We start from the raw sequence: 19,102 nt of genomic DNA, 5'->3' as shown, positions 1-19,102 counted from the left end.
TTATCGGTCAATCATGCATAACGGGCTATGTGATGTAGAATTTTAGTTACATCGACTTTTATACCTTGCAAGCCTACGAATCGTTCATGTAATCTAGCAGTAAGCGAGGGTCATATCCATAGGGAGGATTGAATTTCGTGTATTCTTCAGTCAACTAGCCTAACCAAATATGATGAATTAATATGAACTAAACACTAATTATATCCTAAATTATCAAGCAATAATTTAATTAACTACTTGCACAACAGGAAACGTCAACTCTGGATTTTACCGTGATTCGTGCCTCTCTCGAGCGCCACGTAACCACGAATCCGGATTCTCAATCCTTGCGTCTAGCCTCTCTCGGGTGCCTAGAGTTAATGACAAAGATCGGATTACAATAGAATGCAGAGAATTAATTTCCTATTGTGATGATGCTAAAATTATCAACTTTGGATTTTACCGTGATTCATGCCTCTCTTGAGCGCCACGTAACCACGAATCCGAATTCTCAATCCTTGCGTCTAGCCCCTCTCGGGCGCCTAGAGTTAAAGACAGAAATCGGATTAAAATACCAAAATCCAACCTCAATTATAATCTTACCCTAATTAACTAATTTAATCAAATATCAAGAAAACAAATCTTAAATAAACCTTAATTATCAAATCAGATTCAATTAACATTCAAAACCTAAGTTCAAACCATATAAAAAATTAAATTCAATAATAACGAATTACTCCCCTTCTTCCTCCTCTCGCTCGGGCAGCAACTCGTTCTCACGGGTGCTGCGATTTCCGGAGATTGGTGGCGTCGGGTAGCAATAGTGAGTGGCTGGAGGTAGAGACGACGCCGGCGACGACGGTTAGAAGCCGACGGACGGAGGTAACGTCCGGCGAAGAGCGAAACAGAGCTGACGTTCTCTAACCGGCTCTCTCGAGTCTTGGTTGGAGTCGGAATGGCTCCGGGACTGGTCAAAATATGTAACCGACGCCGGAGGATGGTCGGAAAGCGGAGTTGGCACTGGAGAAGCCCTCTCGGATCACTTCTCGGCCTGGCGAGCAAAGAATGGCAGCGTCAAACTCGCTGCGACGGAGACTCTCTCGATCTCTCCTTGGGTCTGTTCTCGGTTGCCGGATGGTGGTGGACAATGGTGGACGACGGTGGCTAGGCGAACGGTGGTGGGGAACTCCTCTCGGATCCTCCCCTGTTTCGGTCGACGGTGCTCCTCTGTTTTTCAATACTCTCCCGTTTCCTTTCACGCTCCTCCCTCGGGTTTTCCCTCTCGGGTCCCCTCTTGACCCCCTCTTTCGATGCCCCCCTTCTGCTTTAAATACCATCTTATTTATTTTAAACCGATTTGACCTAAAAATCATCTCCATTTCACTAAGGGCATTTTGGTAAATATCTCCTTCTCCACCATAATTCTCCTGAAATTCCATAATTTAATCTATAAAAAGCATTTCAGGAAGAAATAAACCTTAAAAACAATGAAATATAATTCAGGAGAGAAAAATATGCAATATCGAAAGTGATTAATGCCAAATTCAATAAATGCTCATTTCATTTGAAAACCGATAAATAACCACCTATAACACAGTTATAAAGGTTATTCTATTATAATTAACTTAGTTCTCATGTCAGAATATAGCATCTATCACACCCCCAAACCTAAATCTTTGCTAGTCCCTAGCAAAACAACAATCGAACCAAAATTAAGCCTAGGAAAACAAAATGCCACTTTCGTAGGGAGCACGATTGCATTTAGCGCATGCAACAAGCCGTTAAACCCCTACTCTGCAGTAGTGGACGAGTTATGTCTCGTGAGGGTTTGCATGGAATTTACCCACAAAATTCATCTAAATCAATAATATAAAAAGAAAAAAATGAAGAACATTTACTCCTCATTAGCATATGACTAACACTTAGTATCATAAAATATCTGAAAATCATATGAGATGTTGCAAAATTTGAAAACCTGTGTAAAATATAGCCTATTATCAATCCAAATACACTCATGGTTACTCTACTTGAACCAATGTGACCCATAAGCTATTACTTCAACAGAACAAAGAGGCAACAAATAACAATAAAATCCTGGTCACATCACAATTAAGAGAAAATAGTAGAGTAAGCCTGTTGTCTAACAATCTCACAGAAGAATTATACCAATTTCAGTCTTGACTTGCAACTTCTTTCAAATTACAATTCATCATCAAAGTTAAGGAAACTCATTGCTTCCAGATTTAAAACCATTTTACGCTATTACCAGCGCACTTTTGCTATTACCAGCGTAATTTTTTTGTTTCACTAAATACTTTTGGTATTACCACCATTTTGTATTCATCTTCACTGCACATGCACTTATTTTTAAGTAACCGACTGTTCCGGTGCATGTCCCTGGGTTTACCCAGGCTGTTTATGAAGTTATATGTCTTTTGCAAGCAAGAGTATTTCCATTTGCATTCATACATTACAACAAAGAATTTCACTGAGGTATAAAAAAAAATTGAGTTCAAACAGGCATACAAGACTATTCAGACTAACATAGATCAACACTAGATTTACATGTTCTCTTTTGCAGCTAAGTTCCAAGTCTAATGCAATAGTAAGTTATCCCACTGAATTCTCATGAATCACAACAAATGATATCAGATTTCTAATAGGCATATTCTACACAAATTTACGAAAATTTTTGAAACACATTTGAACAACTTATTTTAACTCTACTAATGTTAACCACATACTAAGAGGAGTAATTTGAAAACCGGTAACAGAAATCAAAAGAAAATTATTGCTAAGACATAAAAGAGTCGTTTTCCCCCCCAAACCTAAACCTGACATTGTCCTCAATGGGGAAAAGTTAAAACACTATAACGACTACAAAAAAAAGAAGAATAATAAAGACCCCCATGAATGATACACAGTCTCCCTCGAAGAAGGTTTACTCGTATCAGTCGTACCCGTAGGTAATCATCCGTAGATGAAACCGCTATCCCACATCACACTTTGAAGAAATCTCCGTGTGACTGGCCACTGAAGGCAGCAGGAATCACGCGCTGAACACAAGTCCTTAAGTTACTCACCAAAAGGTTTTCATTCAATACTTCAAGATCGAACTGGTCAATCCCAGAACGGTTGTTTGAGTACAGACCTGTCAAACTAGGGACCAAAAGTCTGGTCATCGACTACTGGAACCATTTATGCTCTCAGCCGGCAAGAGAGTATGAATAAACCAAAAAATAAATAAATAAATAAAACTGTAATGTTCAAAGGGATAGAAATGTGGGGATTGCCCACAATGTGCTAAGTTTATAGTCGTAAGCAAGACTCTGATGCATTCAAGATGAAATGACAGGTTCCTCCAAGAAAATCACCATCACTTCCTCCGATGTGGGGATATTCTCAAGATACGGTTTGAGCCTCTAACCGTTAACTTTGAAGCTCGACCCATCTCCGTGATTGCGGATCTCAATAATGCCATGAGGAAACACCTGTGTAACTTCAAATGGACCGGACCACCTGGATCTTAGCTTCCCTGGAAACAAATGCAATCATGAGTTATAAAGTAAGACATTCTGCCCAACAGTAAAAGACTTGCAAAAAATAGATTTATCACGTAAAAGCTTTGTTCGCTCCTTATACAGTTTGGCATTCTCATAAGCATCATGACGTATCTCCTCCAACTCATTCAATTACAACTTTCTCTCCTCACCCGCTTGAGTTAAATCAAAATTTAAAGCCTTAATGGCCCAAAAAGCTCTATGCTCAAGCTCAACAGGTAGATGACATGCTTTGCCGAACACTAGGCGAAATGGAGACATCCCAATCGGAGTCTTAAAAGCGGTTCGATAGGCCCATAAAGCATCGTCCAATCAAGTGGACCAATCTTTCCTATCAAAGCGAACCGACTTCTCCAAAATCCGTTTGATCTCCCTATTAGAGATTTCCACTTGACCACAAGTTTGCGGGTGGTACGGAGTGGACACCCGATGAGTGATGGAATATTTCTTCAATAAGGTCTCAAATGCTCTGTTACAAAAATGAGATCCCCCATCACTGATGATCGCTCTCGGGGTACCAAACCGATTAAAGATATTTTCTTTTAAAAACTTTACCACCACTTTGTGATCATTTGTCTTACATGATATAGCTTCAATCCATTTAGAGACATATTCAACAGCAACAAGAATGTATTGATAGCCGAACGAGACAGGAAAAGGACCCATGAAGTCAATACCCCACACATCAAACAATTCAACAATAAGAATGGGGTTAAGAGGCATCATGTTCTTCCTAGACAAACAACTAGTTCGTTGGCATTTATCACACACCTGACAAAACTCATGGGCATCTCTAAATAATGAAGGTCAATAGAAACTACATTGCAACACTTTAGCCGCGGTCTTTCTAGCACCAAAATGTCCACCACATGCGTGGGAATGACAAAATTCAAGAATGTTGGCAAAGTCTTGCTCATGTACACAACGCCTAATGACTTGGTCAAAACACACCTTGAACAAATAAGGGTCATCCCAAAAAAAATGTTTGACTTGGGAAAAGAATTTCAACCTATCTTGTTTACTCCAATAATCAGGAATCTTATGAGTTACAAGATAGTTGACTATGTCAGCAAACCAAGGCAACTGGGATACTTGGAGAAGTTGTTCATCAGGGAAGGAATCATTTAAAGGAAGGAATCCTTCCTGAGGTACTACACAGATCCTAGATAGATGATCAGCAACAACATTCTCACAACCCTTCTTATCTCGAATCTCAAGGTCAAATTCTTGCAATTGCAAGATCCATCTAATCAAGCGAGGTTTAGTGTCCTTGATGGATAATAAGTACTTCAAAGCAGAATGATCAGTGAACACTATAACCTTTGACCCTAACAGATATGATCTGAATTTTTTCAAGGCAAACACAACAGCTAGCAACTCCTTCTCAGTGGTAGTATAATTCAATTGAGCATCATGAAGAGTTCGGCTAGCATATTGAATGACACAGGGCATTTTATCCGTCTTTTGCCCCAAAACAGCCCCCAATGCATAGTCAGAGGCATCATACATCAACTCAAAAGGCAAAGACCAAATAGGGGGTTGGACAATGGGTGCAGTGGACAAACATTTCTTCAGTGTTTCAAAAGCATGAATACAGGCATCATCAAAGGCGAAAGCAACATCTTGAGCAAGTAAATTCGTCAAAGGACGAGAAATTTTGCTAAAGTCTTTAATGAAACGCCTATAGAACCCAGCATGGCCAAGGAAAGAACGCACCCCCTTCACAGAAGTAGGTGGTGGCAGATTGGTAATTAGGTCAACCTTGGCTTTGTCCACTTCTACACCCCGCTCAGACACTACATGTCCTAAAACAATTCCTTCTTTCACCATGAAGTGGCATTTTTCCCAATTCAAGACTAAATTGGACTTAATGCAACGGGACAATACGAGTGAAAGATTGTGCAGACATGTATCAAAACTAGAGCCAAACACAGAAAAGTCATCCATAAAGACCTCTAAAAATTCACCAATCATGTCAGAAAAGATACTCATCATGCATCGTTGGAAAGTGGCTGGCGCATTGCATAAACCAAAAGGCATGCGTCTGTAAGCATAGGTGCCAAACGGACACGTGAATGTGGTCTTTTCCTGGTCTTCTGGAGCAATGGGAATTTGATTGTAGCCGGAGTATCCATCTAAGAAGCAATAAAAATTGTGGCCGGCCAATCGCTCTAGTACCTGATCAATGAAAGGTAGTGGGAAGTGATCCTTCCTAGTGGCGGAATTAAGTTTTCTATAGTCAATGCAGACACGCCACTTGGTGGTTGTTCTTGTGGGAATCAATTCACCACTCTCATTTTTCATTATCATTATCCCCCCTTTCTTAGGGACAACTTGAATTGGACTCACCCAGGTGCTATCGGAAATAGGGTAAATGATTCCTGTCACAAGCAACCTGATGACTTCTTCTCTCACAACCTCCAGCATATGGGGATTTAACCTACGTTGCATCTCACGTGAGGCTTTAGTCCCCTCCTCCAAATGAATACGATGCATGCATATGGAGGGGCTAATCCCTTTTAAGGCATCAAGAGTCCACCCCAATGCCTCTCTGTGTGCTTGTGAAACTTCAGTCAATTGTTCCTCCTGGTCAGTACTCAAATAAGAGGAAATAATGACTGGTAATGAGTTCATGGGTCCCAAGAATGCATACTTCAATGTGGGAGGAAGTGGCTTAAGGTCTAGCTTGGAAGTTTCAAGAGGTTTGTCCAAGTCAAGAGGAAGATCCTGTGGATGTTCGGTTGTGATAACCTCATAAGCTTCCTCCAACAGAGGTACAGAATTGAGCAAAGAATTAACCTCTCGGAAATATGTTTCCTCATCAAAATAGTCCATGTCTAAAGATGTTATGCAAGACTCAAAAGATTCAAGAGTGGATTCGTTATCAAGCATAACAGTTTCTATATTAAATGCAGGACTCAGATCATCAGACTCAAGTGGGTGGTGCCCGGCATTAAATACATTCAATGAGACCTTAAAATTTCCAAAAGACAATTCCAACTCACCACTTTTACAATGAATGATAGCATTAGATGTGGCTAAGAAGGGACGTCCTAGGATGACAGGAATTTGGTTGGTCACATCGACTACTGGTTCTGTATCAAGAACAATGAAATCAACCGGGAACAAAAATTTGTCCACTTTTATCAAAACATCTTCAACTATTCCTCGTGGTATCTTGATAGTACGGTCAGCTAGTTGAAGTGTGATGGGAGTAGGCTTCAATTCCCCCAAACCTAATTGCTGGTACACAAAGAAAGGAAGCAAATTCACACTTGCCCCTAAGTCAAGAAGAGCTCTCTGGATGGTATGTTCACCAATGACACATGAAATTGTGGGATATCCAGGATCTTTAACTTTAGGAGGAGTGTTATGCTTCAGAATTGAGCTTACATTCTCAGTAAGAAAGACCTTTTTGTTAACATGTTATTTTCTCTTCTGTGTACAAAGGTCTTTCAAAAATCGTGCATAGGCAGGCACTTGCCTAATAGCATCAAGAAGTGGAATGTTAATGTGAACCTTACTAAACAGTTCCAACGTTTCATGCATGCTATCTCCTTTCCTAGGTGGGTCCGATAACCTCTGCGGATAAGGAGCTAATGGGACTTGGTTAGGGATCTGCTTGGCTGTTGGTGGAGAACTTGGAGGTTCTTCACTCAATGATGTGTCCCCATTGTCATCCTTTGACTCCTTAGACTTAGTGGTCCCTACCCCATTGTTCAACTCACAACCACTCCTAAGGGTGGTTATGGCTTTGGCTTGCTCATGGTGGGGTTTGGAACTCAACTCACTCTCATGTGTGCTTTTGGGGTTAGGAATGGTTTGACTCGGGAGTCTATTTTGTGCTTGTTCACTCATGTGGCTGGCCAACTGACTCACTTGCATTTCAAGTTTAGCAATGGAGGACTGTGTATTCTGCATGAATAATTGAAGTGTATCCTCAAGTGAAGGTTTTTGTGGAATCAATGGTTGTTGAGTGAAGTGTGGGCGCGGAGCTTGGGGTTGAGTAAACCCTGGAGGACCCCCAACCTGTGGGCCCTTGGACCATGAAAAATTTGGGTGCCTAGCCCAACCCGGATTATATGTTTCTGAAAAAGGATCGTTCCGGTTTGGTCTATGAAAATTCTGGACTGCATTCAAGTCCTCAATGAGCTCTGGGTAGGATGAACTAGATGGACACATTTGTGTGGGATGAGATGAACCAGAGCATATGGCATAGACAGTAGATGGGTTAGGAGCAGGTGAACTCTTGGATACCATAAGGGCATCAATTTTTCTAGTCAACCCTTCAATCTTGGCCATGAGCATAGGTGTTTCACTAACCTCATAGAGACCCCCTCTTTTGGCTTCGTGGGATCTCCTATCAACATTAAATGATGAACCCCATTGCTGAGATTGATCACTCAACGTTTCAAAAAAATCCCACGCCTCACTAGCACTCTTACCCATCAAACTCCCACCACTCGTTGCATCTACCATGGATCTAACCTGAGGTGTAAGACCTTGATAAAAGTATTGCACTAAATGCCATTTCTCAAACCCATGATGCGGACACCTACGGATCAAATCCTTCCATTTCTCCCAAGCCTCATAAAAGTGTTCACCCTCCTGCTGCATAAAGTTGGAGATTTCTCTCCTGAGGGCTGTAGTTCTCTGAATGGGAAAGTACTTGGACAAAAATTTCATGACTAATGTGTCCCATGAAGTAATGCTGCCCACCTCTAAGGAATTAAGCCAAGACTTGGCCTTATCCTTAAGTGAAAATGGAAAAAGTCTTAACCGGATAGAGTCATCTGAGAAATTCTGGAATTTAAAAGTTGCACAAATATCTAAGAATTCCTTGATGTGGTAATATGGGTCCTCTTTCTCCAACCCATAGAATGTAGGGAGGAGTTGGATGACACCCGGTTTCAACTCATAACTGGCGGCAGTAGCGGGTGGCAATATAATGCAAGAAGGTGATGTGAAGTGGGATGGGATAGAATAATCCCTCAGGGCTCTACGGTCACCTGCTGCAGGTAACTGTAATGGTTCGCCCTGATTGGCCATGGTAGCTCCTAACTTGACTTCGGGTGTTTTCCTACAAATATGTTCTACCTCTTCAACAAAGGGAGCTAATGGTCCACCTAGGGAGCGGCGCCCGTTCATAAAAAGACAAAAATAAACAAAAGGAACTATCAAATTAAGCTAACAAACTTGCTACTAAAAATATGAACTAACTAGAAGAAATAAAAATAATTCCAAAAAATAAAAATAAAAATTAAAATAAAATAAAATAAAATAAAAATAAAAAATCTAACCTAAGACTATGGAGAACAAAGAAATATGCCTAATACGTGCCTCCTCGGCAACGGTGCCAAAAACTTGATGTAGAATTTTAGTTACATCGACTTTTATACCTCGCAAGCGTACGAATCGTTCATGTAATCTAGCAGTAAGCGAGGGTCATATCCATAGGGAGGATTGAATTTCGTGTATTCTTCAGTCAACTAGCCTAACCAAATATGATGAATTAATATGAACTAAACACTAATTATATCCTAAATTATCAAGCAATAATTTAATTAACTACTTGCACAACAGGAAACGTCAACTCTGGATTTTACCGTGATTCATGCCTCTCTTGAGCGCCACGTAACCACGAATCCGGATTCTCAATCCTTGCGTCTAGCCCCTCTCGGGCGCCTAGAGTTAATGACAAAGATCGGATTACAATAGAATGCAGAGAATTAATTTCCTATTGTGATGATGCTAAAATTATCAACTTTGGATTTTACCGTGATTCGTGCCTCTCTCGAGCGCCACGTAACCACGAATCCGAATTCTCAATCCTTGCATCTAGCCCCTCTCGGGCGCCTAGAGTTAAAGACAGAAATCGGATTAAAATACCAAAATCCAACCTCAATAATAATCTTACCCTAATTAACTAATTTAATCAAATACCAAGAAAACAAATCTTAAATAAACCTTAATTATCAAATCAGATTCAATTAACATTCAAAACCTAAATTCAAACCATATAAAAAATTAAATTCAATAATGACGAATTACTCCCCTTTTTCCTCCTCTCGCTCGTGCAGCAACTCGTTCTCACGGGTGCTACGATTTCCGGAAATTGGTGGCGTCGGGTAGCAATAGTGAGTGGCCGGAGGTAGAGACGACGCCGGCGACGACAGTTAGAAGCCAACAGACGGAGGTAACGTCCGGCGAAGAGCGAAACAGAGCTGACGTTCTCTAACCGGCTCTCTCGAGTCTCGGTTGGAGTCGGAATGGCTCTGGGACTGGTCGGAATATGTAAACGACGCCGGAGGATGGTCGGAAAGCGGAGTTGGCACCGGAGAAGCCCTCTCGGATCACTTCTCAGCCTGGCGAGCAAAGAATGGCAGCGTCGAACTCGCTGCGATGGAGACTCTCTCGAGCTCTCCTCGGGTCTGTTCTCGGTTGCCCGATGGTGGTGGACGACGGTGGACGACGGTGGCTCGGCGAACGGCGGTGGGGAACTCCTCTCGGATCCTCCCCTGTTTTGGTCAACGGTGCTCCTCTGTTTTTCAATACTCTCCCTTTTCCTTTCACGCTCCTCCCTCGGGATTCAAAAACTTGATGTAGAATTTTAGTTACATCGACTTTTATACCTCGCAAGTGTACGAATCGTTCATGTAATCTAGCAGTAAGCGAGGGTCATATCCACAGGGAGGATTGAATTTCGTGTATTCTTCAGTCAACTAGCCTAACCAAATATGATGAATTAATATGAACTAAACACTAATTATATCCTAAATTATCAAGCAATAATTTAATTAACTACTTGCACAATAGGAAACGTCAACTCTGGATTTTACCGTGATTCGTGCCTCTCTCGAGCGCCACGTAACCACGAATCTGGATTCTCAATCCTTGCGTCTAGCCCCTCTCGGGCACCTAGAGTTAATGACAAAGATCGGATTACAATAGAATGCAGAGAATTAATTTCCTATTGTGATGATGCTAAAATTATCAACTTTGGATTTTACCGTGATTCGTGCCTCTCTCGAGCACCACGTAACCACGAATCCGAATTCTCAATCCTTGCGTCTAGCCCCTCTCGGGCGCCTAGAGTTAAAGACAGAAATCGGATTAAAATACCAAAATCCAACCTCAATTATAATCTTACCCTAATTAACTAATTTAATCAAATATCAAGAAAACAAATCTTAAATAAACCTTAATTATCAAATCAGATTCAATTAACATTCAAAACCTAAGTTCAAACCATATAAAAAATTAAATTCAATAATGATGAATTACTCCCCTTCTTCCTCCTCTCGCTCGGGCAGCAACTCGTTCTCACGGGTGCTGCGATTTCCGGAAATTGGTGGCGTCGGGTAGCAATAGTGAGTGGCAGGAGGTAGAGACGACGCCGGCGATGACGGTTAGAAGCCGACGGACGGAGGTAACATCCGGCGAAGAGCGTAACAGAGCTGTCGTTCTCTAACCGGCTCTCTCGAGTCTCGGTTGGAGTCAGAATGGCTCTGGGACTGGTCGGAATATGTAACCGACGCCGGAGGATGGTCGGAAAACGGAGTTGGCACCGGAGAAGCCCTCTCGGATCACTTCTCGGCCTAGCGAGCAAAGAATGGCAGCGTCGAACTCACTGCGACGGAGACTCTCTCGAGCTCTCCTCGGGTCTGTTCTCGGTTGCCGGATGGTGGTGGACGACGGTGGCTCGGTGAATGGCGGTGGGGAACTCCTCTCGGATCCTCCCCTGTTTCGGTCGACGATGCTCCTCTGTTTTTCAATACTCTCCCTTTTCCTTTCACGCTCCTCCCTCAGGTTTTCCCTCTCGGGTCCCCTCTCGACCCCCTCTTTCGACGCCCCCCTTCTGCTTTAATACCATCTTATTTATTTTAAACCGATTTCACCTAAAAATCATCTCCATTTCACTAAGGGCATTTTGGTAAATATCTCCTTCTCCACCATAATTCTCCTGAAATTCCATAATTAAATCTATAAAAAGCATTTCAAGAAGAAATAAACCTTAAAAACAATGAAATATAATTCAGGAGAGAAAAATATGCAATATCGACAGTGATTAATGCCAAATTCAATAAATGCTCATTTCATTTGAAAACCGATAAATAACCACCTATAACACAATTATGAAGGTTATTCTATTATAATTAACTTAGTTCTCATATCAGAATATAGCATCTATCACTATGTTTTTGTAAGAAATGACTTATGGATTGGGAGTCAACACTCAGTTAAAAATCCCCCGCCACCCCCTTTTTCCAATTATTGCAAAACCTAATATATTAAAAGTAAAACAGTTTGCAGTCCCTAAAAGTTACAGAGACTTTTTGGAATTATCTCTCTCAAAATTTGTGCATTTCCATTCCATTTTAGATGTACATTTTTTTCTTAAATCAAAACTTTGAGTTTTCACTTTCCGATTCTCTCGTAAAAAAAGAAGATAAAAGCAAAATACCTCGCAACAAAATAAAATTTTTAGAGTTTATGCGTAGAAAAAATTAAAAACAATAACAAATGTTAGTAAGTAAAATTTATTCACACAGCACAAACGAACACAGTAGTTTTGTTGTCAAAGTTTGGTAAATTTCATTTGCTCAACCCTAATGGCTTGGAATTTGATGAGAAAGAGATTGCGAACTGATCCTAACATGTTTTAGATATGGATATGCATGCTTGAAACATGTTAAACATGCAAATGCCCTATGGATCCAAACTTTTTAAAGTGAACAACAAATGCTCATTAAACTCTCAAGTGAACGTGCGGTGGGATATTTACCCAAGTCAAACAATCTACCATTTTGCCCAATTACAAAAAGCTGACTGATAGATGCTATATTCTGACATGAGAACTAAGTTAATTATAATAGAATAACCTTTATAATTGTGTTATAGGTGGTTATTTATCGGTTTTCAAATGAAATGAGCATTTATTGAATTTGGCATTAATCACTGTCGATATTGCATATTTTTCTCTCCTGAATTATATTTTATTGTTTTTAAGGTTTATTTCTTCCTGAAATACTTTTTATAGATTTAATTATGGAATTTCAGGAGAATTATGGTGGAGAAGGAGATATTTACCAAAATGCCCTTAGTGAAATGGAGATGATTTTTAGGTCAAATCGTTTTAAAATAAATAAGATTATTTAAAGCAAAAGGGGGGCGTCAAAAGAGGGAAAACCCGAGGGGGGAAGGCAGCGTGAAGAGAAGGAAAAAGGGAGACCAAAAACAGAGTTTGTTTGACCAGAAACAGGGGAGGACCCGAGAGGAGTTCCCCACCGTCGTTCACCGGGCCAATACCCTCCGCAGCGCCACCGTCGTCCACCACCGTCCACTGCCGTCCAGCAACCAAGAACAAACCTGAGGAGAGCTCGAGAGAGTCTCCATCGAGGTGAGTTCGACAGTCGTCGCTCGCCAGGCCGAGAAGTGATCCGAGAGGGCTTCTCCGGTGCCAACTCCGCTTTCCGACCATCCTCCGGCGTCGTTTACATATTCCGACCAGTCCCGAAGCCATTCTAACTCCAACCGAGACTCGAGAGAGCCGGTTAGAGAACGTCAGCTCTATTTCGCTCTTCGCCGGACGTTACCTCCGTCCGTCGGCTTCTAACCGTCGTCGCCGGCGTCATCTCTACCTCCGGCCACTCACTGTTGCTACCCGACGCCACCAATTTTCGGAAATCGCAGCACCCGTGAGAACGAGTTGCTGCCCGAGCGAGAGGAGGAAGAAGGGGAGTAATTCGTCATTATTGAATTTAATTTTTTATATGGTTTGAACTTAGGTTTTGAATGTTAATTGTATCTGATTTGATAATTAAGGTTTATTTAAGATTTGTTTTCTTGATATTTGATTAAATTAGTTAATTAGGGTAAGATTATAATTGAGGTTGGATTTTGGTATTTTAATCCGATTTCTGTCTTTAACTCTAGGCGCCCGAGAGGGGCTAGACGCAAGGATTGAGAATTCGGATTCGTGGTTACGTGGCGCTCGAGAGAGGCACGAATCACGGTAAAATCCAGAGTTGATAATTTTAGCATAATCACAATAGGAAATTAATTCTCTGCATTCTATTGTAATCTGATCTTTATCATTAACTCTAGGCGCCCGAGAGGGGCTAGATGCAAGGATTGAGAATCCGGATTCGTGGTTACGTGGCGCTCGAGAGAGGCACGAATCACGGTAAAATCCAGAGTTGACGTTTCCTGTTGTGCAAATAGTTAATTAAATTATTGCTTGATAATTTAAGATATAATTAGTGTTTAGTTCATATTAATTCATCATATTTGGTTAGGCTAGTTGACTAAAGAATACATGAAATTCAATCCTCCCTGTGGATATGACCCTCGCTTACTGCTAGATTACATGAACGATTCGTACGCTTGCGAGGTATAAAAGTCGATGTAACTAAAATTCTACATCACTGACCTAACAATCATAGATGATTTGTAAAGTGATTTATCTGTCAATCATGCGTAATGGGCTATGTTTTGGTAAGAAATGACTTATGGATTGGGAGTCAACACTGAGTTAAAAATCCCCCGTCTCCCCCTTTTCCCGATCATTGCAAAACCTTATACGTAAAAACTAAAAGAGTTTGCAGTCTCTAAAACTGACAGAGAGTTTTTTTGGAATTGTCTCTCTCTACATTTGCGCATTTCCATTCCATTTTAGATGTACACTTTTTTATTAAATCCAAACTTTGAGTTTTCACTATTCGATTATCTCGTAAACAAGAAGATAAAGGCAAAACAGATCACAACAAAATGAAAATTTTAGAGTTTATGTTTGGAAAAAATTAAACACAATAACAAATGTAAGTAAATAAAATTTATTCACACATCACAAACGAACACAAAAGTTTTGTTGTCCAATTTTTGGAAAGTCCACTAGTTCAACCCTAATGGCTAGGAATTTAATAAGAAAGAGATTTCTAACTGATCCTAACAAGTTTTAAATATGGATATCCATGCTTGAAACATGTTAAAGATGCAAATGGCCTATGGATCCAAACCTTTTAAAGCGAATAACAAAAGCTCATTAAATTCTCAAGTGAACGTGCAGTGGGATATTTACCGGAGTCAAACAAGCCATTATTTTTCCCATTTACAAAAAGCTGACATAACAATCACAGATGATTTGTAAAGTGATTTATTGGTGAATCATGCGTAATGGGTGTTGGAAGATAAGATCAAGCCCAAACGACCAAGAAGATGTTGAATTTATGGAAAACTGAAATACTTCATTGACATCAATAACTTGTAATAATCATAGTACATGAACCTCTATTTATAATAGAGGATGGTAGTAGAGTTCACTTACAATAAAACTACCCTTGTCCAAATTACACCCAAACTCTTTCACTTCTGGTAAGTCCTAACATAATTAGGTAACTCAATATTGATAAAAGACAAATATAACTTAAACTAAAACTCTTCTTGGTTGTGACCCTAAGATAAAGATACTTTTGTGAGTCCTTGATCTTCCAACTGATGTGATAAGGATGCCAACTCTGGGTGATCATTGTGGGTCCTACCTCTTATGGGCTTGGGCCCATCTTGTGGGCCTTCCTTGGTCATGTGGCCCATCTTATAATAATCTTACATATGTGGGCCTTCCTTGGTCGCTTGGGCTTGATCTTATCTTCCAACACTCCCCCTCAAGTTGGGGGTGAGAGAACGACATGAACTCCTAGCTTTCTACAAATGATGTATAAAATATTTTTGTATAAAATGGCACATCTTCCAATATGCCTTCATCTTCCAACATTCCCCCTCATGCTGTTGCGTCCTTCCATGAGGCTCTGCGGCATTATAAGTGAGAGTAAAAATCACTCCTAGCCAGTAAGCCATTGCTTCATACTCCAGTCTTAATGCTAGATGTAGGGCACACTCCACTGCTATCGGTAGTGTGTCTATCGGCATTGCTCTGAAGTGTCCACCACCATGTCCCTCCACAGGACAACGACTCTCAAGTGGTAGGAGTAATAACATAGATGTAATAATAAGTTTCTCCGTCATGGTTTCTTAATGTGATATGTAACACGAAAGAGAACCTAAGAAATAATGTCCCCAAAGAGACATAATAGCAACAACTGTATATAACACGACCATCTTCCAACACATATAACACGTACCAAATAATAAACTTTGCAAAAGAACCCATGAAATAATCCAATATAAAACTTTCGTCATTGATGCACAAGCTTCATCTTTTGTGCTCCCCCTTTGTTGAATATTTTTGTCACATAAACTTATTCAAAACATATGAAACAAAGTACCTCTTTCTTGTACTTCTTCTAGTTCTCCCCCTCGAGCTAGGAGGTAATGGCAGTGATCCCAGCTTGAACCAAATATCATAGATGTAGCAATAAGCCCAAATAACAAAGATGTATAAACAAGCCCTCAAACTAGGGAGAAGATATATATTTTCCTGATATATCAACTCAAAAAGTGTCACAAACAATTGGCATAAATTCGGAATTTTCAATACAACAGAATACTAGCATGACCTTTGATTCTTCCAATGCGAATATATCTTTAAATTGAAATTTTATTATTATGAAACTGAATTTAAGGAAAAGTAAAATACTTCATTGACATCAATAACTTGTAGTAATCAGAGTACATGAACCTCTATTTATAATAGAGGATGGTAGTAGACTCCAATTACAATAAAATTATCCTTGTCCCAATTACACCCAAACTCTATCACTTAAGGTAAGTCCTAACATAATTAGGTAACTCAATATTGATAAAAGACAAATATAACTTAAACTAAAACTCTTCTTGGTCGTGACCCTAAGATAAAGATACTTTTGTGAGTCCATCTTGATCTTCAGACTGATGTGATAAGGATGCCATCTCTTGGTAATCATTGTGGGTCCTACTTCTTATGGGCTTGGGCCCATCTTGTGGGCTTTCCTTGGTAATGTGGCCCATCTTATAATAATCTTACATGTGTGGGCCTTCCTTGGTCGTTTGGGCTTGATCTTATCTTCCAAAAATGGGCTATATTTTGTAGGAAATGACTTATGGATTGGGAGCCAACACTCAGTTAAAAATCCCTTGCCCCCCCCCCCCCCCCCCCCCCCCCCCCCCCTTTTCTCAAACATTCCAAAACCTAATAAATAAATAAATAAAGTGTTTGCTGTCCCAAAAAGTTACAGAGACATTTTGGAATTCTCTCTCTCTAAATTTGTGCATTTCCATTCCATTTTAGATGTACACTTTTTTCTTAAATCAAAACTTTGAGTTTTCACTTTCCGATTCTCTCGTAAACAATAAGATAAGGACAAAATAGATCACAACAAAATGAAAATTTGAGAGTTTATGTATGGAAAAAAATAAAAAAAATAACAAATGTATGTGAAGAAAAATTATTTACTAGTTCAACCCAAATGTCTTGAATTTGATAAGAAAGCGATTTCTAACTGATCCTAACATGTTTTAAATATGGATATGCATTCTTGAAACATGTTAAAGATACAAATGCCCTATGGATCCAAACCTTTTAAATCGAACAACAAATGCTCATTAAATTCTGCAGTGAACGTGCGGTGGGATATTTACCCGAGCCAAACAAGCCTTTATTTTGCCCAATTACAAAAAGCGGACCTAAATATCACAGATGATTTGTAAAGTGATTTATCAGTCAATCATGCATAACGAGATATGTTTTTTTAAAAAATGACTTATGGATTGGGAGTTAACACTCAGTTAAAAATCCGTCGCCTCCCCCTTTTCCCGATCATTGCAATACCTAATAAATAAACACTAAAAGAGTTTGCAGTCCCTAAAAGTTACAGAAACTTTTTGGAATTATCTCTCTCTAGATGTGTGTATTTCCATTCCATTTTAGATGTACACTTCTTTCTTAAATTAAAACTTTGAGTTTTCACTTTTCGATTCTCTCGTAAACAAGAAGATAAAGGCAAAAAAGATCATAACCAAATGAAAATTTTAGAGTATATGTATGGAAAAAATTAAACACAACAACAAATGTAAGTAAAGAAAATTTATTCACACACCACAAACGAACACAAAAGTTTTGTTGTCCAAGTTTGGGAAATTCTACTAGTTTAAGCCTAATGGCTTGGAATTTGATAAGAAAGAGATTTCTAACTGATCCTAATGTGTTTTAAATAGGGATATGCATGTTTGAAACATGTTAAAGATGCAAATTCCCTACGGATCCAAACCTTTTAAAGTGAATAACAAAAGCTCATTAAATTCCCAAGAGAACGTGCATAGGGATATTTACCCGAGTCAAACAAGCCATTATTTTGCCCATTTATAAAAAGCTGACCTAACAATCACAGATGAATTGTAAAGTTATTTATCAGTCAATCATGCGTAACAGGCTATGTTTTTGTAAGAAATGACTTATGGATTGGGAGTCAACACTCAGTTAAAAATCCCCCTCCCCCTCCCCCGTTTCCAGATCATTGAAAAACCTAATATACAAAAATAAAAGAGTTTATAGTCCATAATAGTTACAAAGAGTTTTTTGGAATTATCTCTCTTACTTTTGTGCTTTTCAATGCCATTTTAGATGTACACTTTTTTCTTAAATCAAAACTTTGAGTTTTCATTTTTCGATTCTCTCATATACAAGATGATAAAGGCAAAATAGATCACAACAAAATGAAAATTTTAGATTTTATGTATTTAAAAAATTAAACACAATAAAAAATGTAAGTAAAGAAAATTTATTCACACACCACAAATGAATACAACAATTTTGTTATCCAAGTTTGGGAAATTCCACTAGTTCAACCCTTATGGCTTTGAATTTTATTAAAAAGAGATTTCTAAATGATCTTAACATGTTTTAAATATGGATATGCATGCTTGAAACATGTTAATGATGCAAATGCCCTATGTATCCAAACCTTTTAAATCAAACTATAAATGCTCATTAAATTCTCAATAGAACGTGTGATGGGATATTTACCTGAGTCAAACAGGCCATTACTTTGCCCATTTACAAAAAGCTGACCAAACGATCACATATGATTTATAAAGTGATTTATCAGGTAATCATACTTAATGGGCTATGTTTTTGTAACAAATGACTTATGGATTGGAAGTCAACACTCTGTTAAAAATACCCCGCCTCCCCCTTTTCACGATCATTGCAAAACGTAACATATAAAAAATAAAAGAGTTTACAGTCCCCAAAAATAACAAAGAATTTTGGGAATTATCTCTCTCTACATTTCTGCATATCCACTACATTTTAGATGTACCCTTTTTTTTATAAAATACAAACTTTGAGTTTTCACTTTCCGATTCTCTCGTAAACATGAAGATAAAGGCCAAATAGATCACAACAAAATTAAAATTTTGGAGTTTATGTATGGAAAAAACTAAAAACAATAACAAATGTAAGTAAAGAAAATTTATTCACACACCACAAACGAACACAAAAGTTTTGTTGTCCAAGTTTGGGAAATTTCAGTAGTTCAACCCTAATGGCTTGGAATTTGATAAGAAAGAGATTTTTAACTGATCCTCACATGTTTTAAATATGGATAGGTATGCATGAAACATATTAA

General features: G+C 39.1%; 1 non-coding gene and 1 pseudogene across 1 annotated transcript; one reads left to right on the top strand and one right to left on the bottom strand.

Annotated features, from left to right (window-relative positions):
* Positions 1–1,143: 1,143 nt before the first annotated feature.
* LOC137943650 (uncharacterized) lies at positions 1,144–7,088 on the bottom strand (annotated as a pseudogene).
* A 988-nt stretch (positions 7,089–8,076) lies between these two features.
* LOC137945093 (small nucleolar RNA R71) lies at positions 8,077–8,183 on the top strand. Its single transcript, XR_011110911.1, has one exon. It is a non-coding gene; the product is annotated as a small nucleolar RNA R71 (small nucleolar RNA).
* The last annotated feature ends 10,919 nt before the right edge of the window (positions 8,184–19,102 follow it).

The sequence above is a fragment of the Aristolochia californica genome, unplaced genomic scaffold (assembly GCF_029961685.1).
Source record: "Aristolochia californica isolate CCGP_79_NKW_82.1479 unplaced genomic scaffold, dmAriCali1.0.hap1 SCAF_11, whole genome shotgun sequence".
NCBI classification, from domain to species: domain Eukaryota; kingdom Viridiplantae; phylum Streptophyta; class Magnoliopsida; order Piperales; family Aristolochiaceae; genus Aristolochia; species Aristolochia californica.
This window is presented reverse-complemented; position numbering and strand designations above follow the sequence as displayed.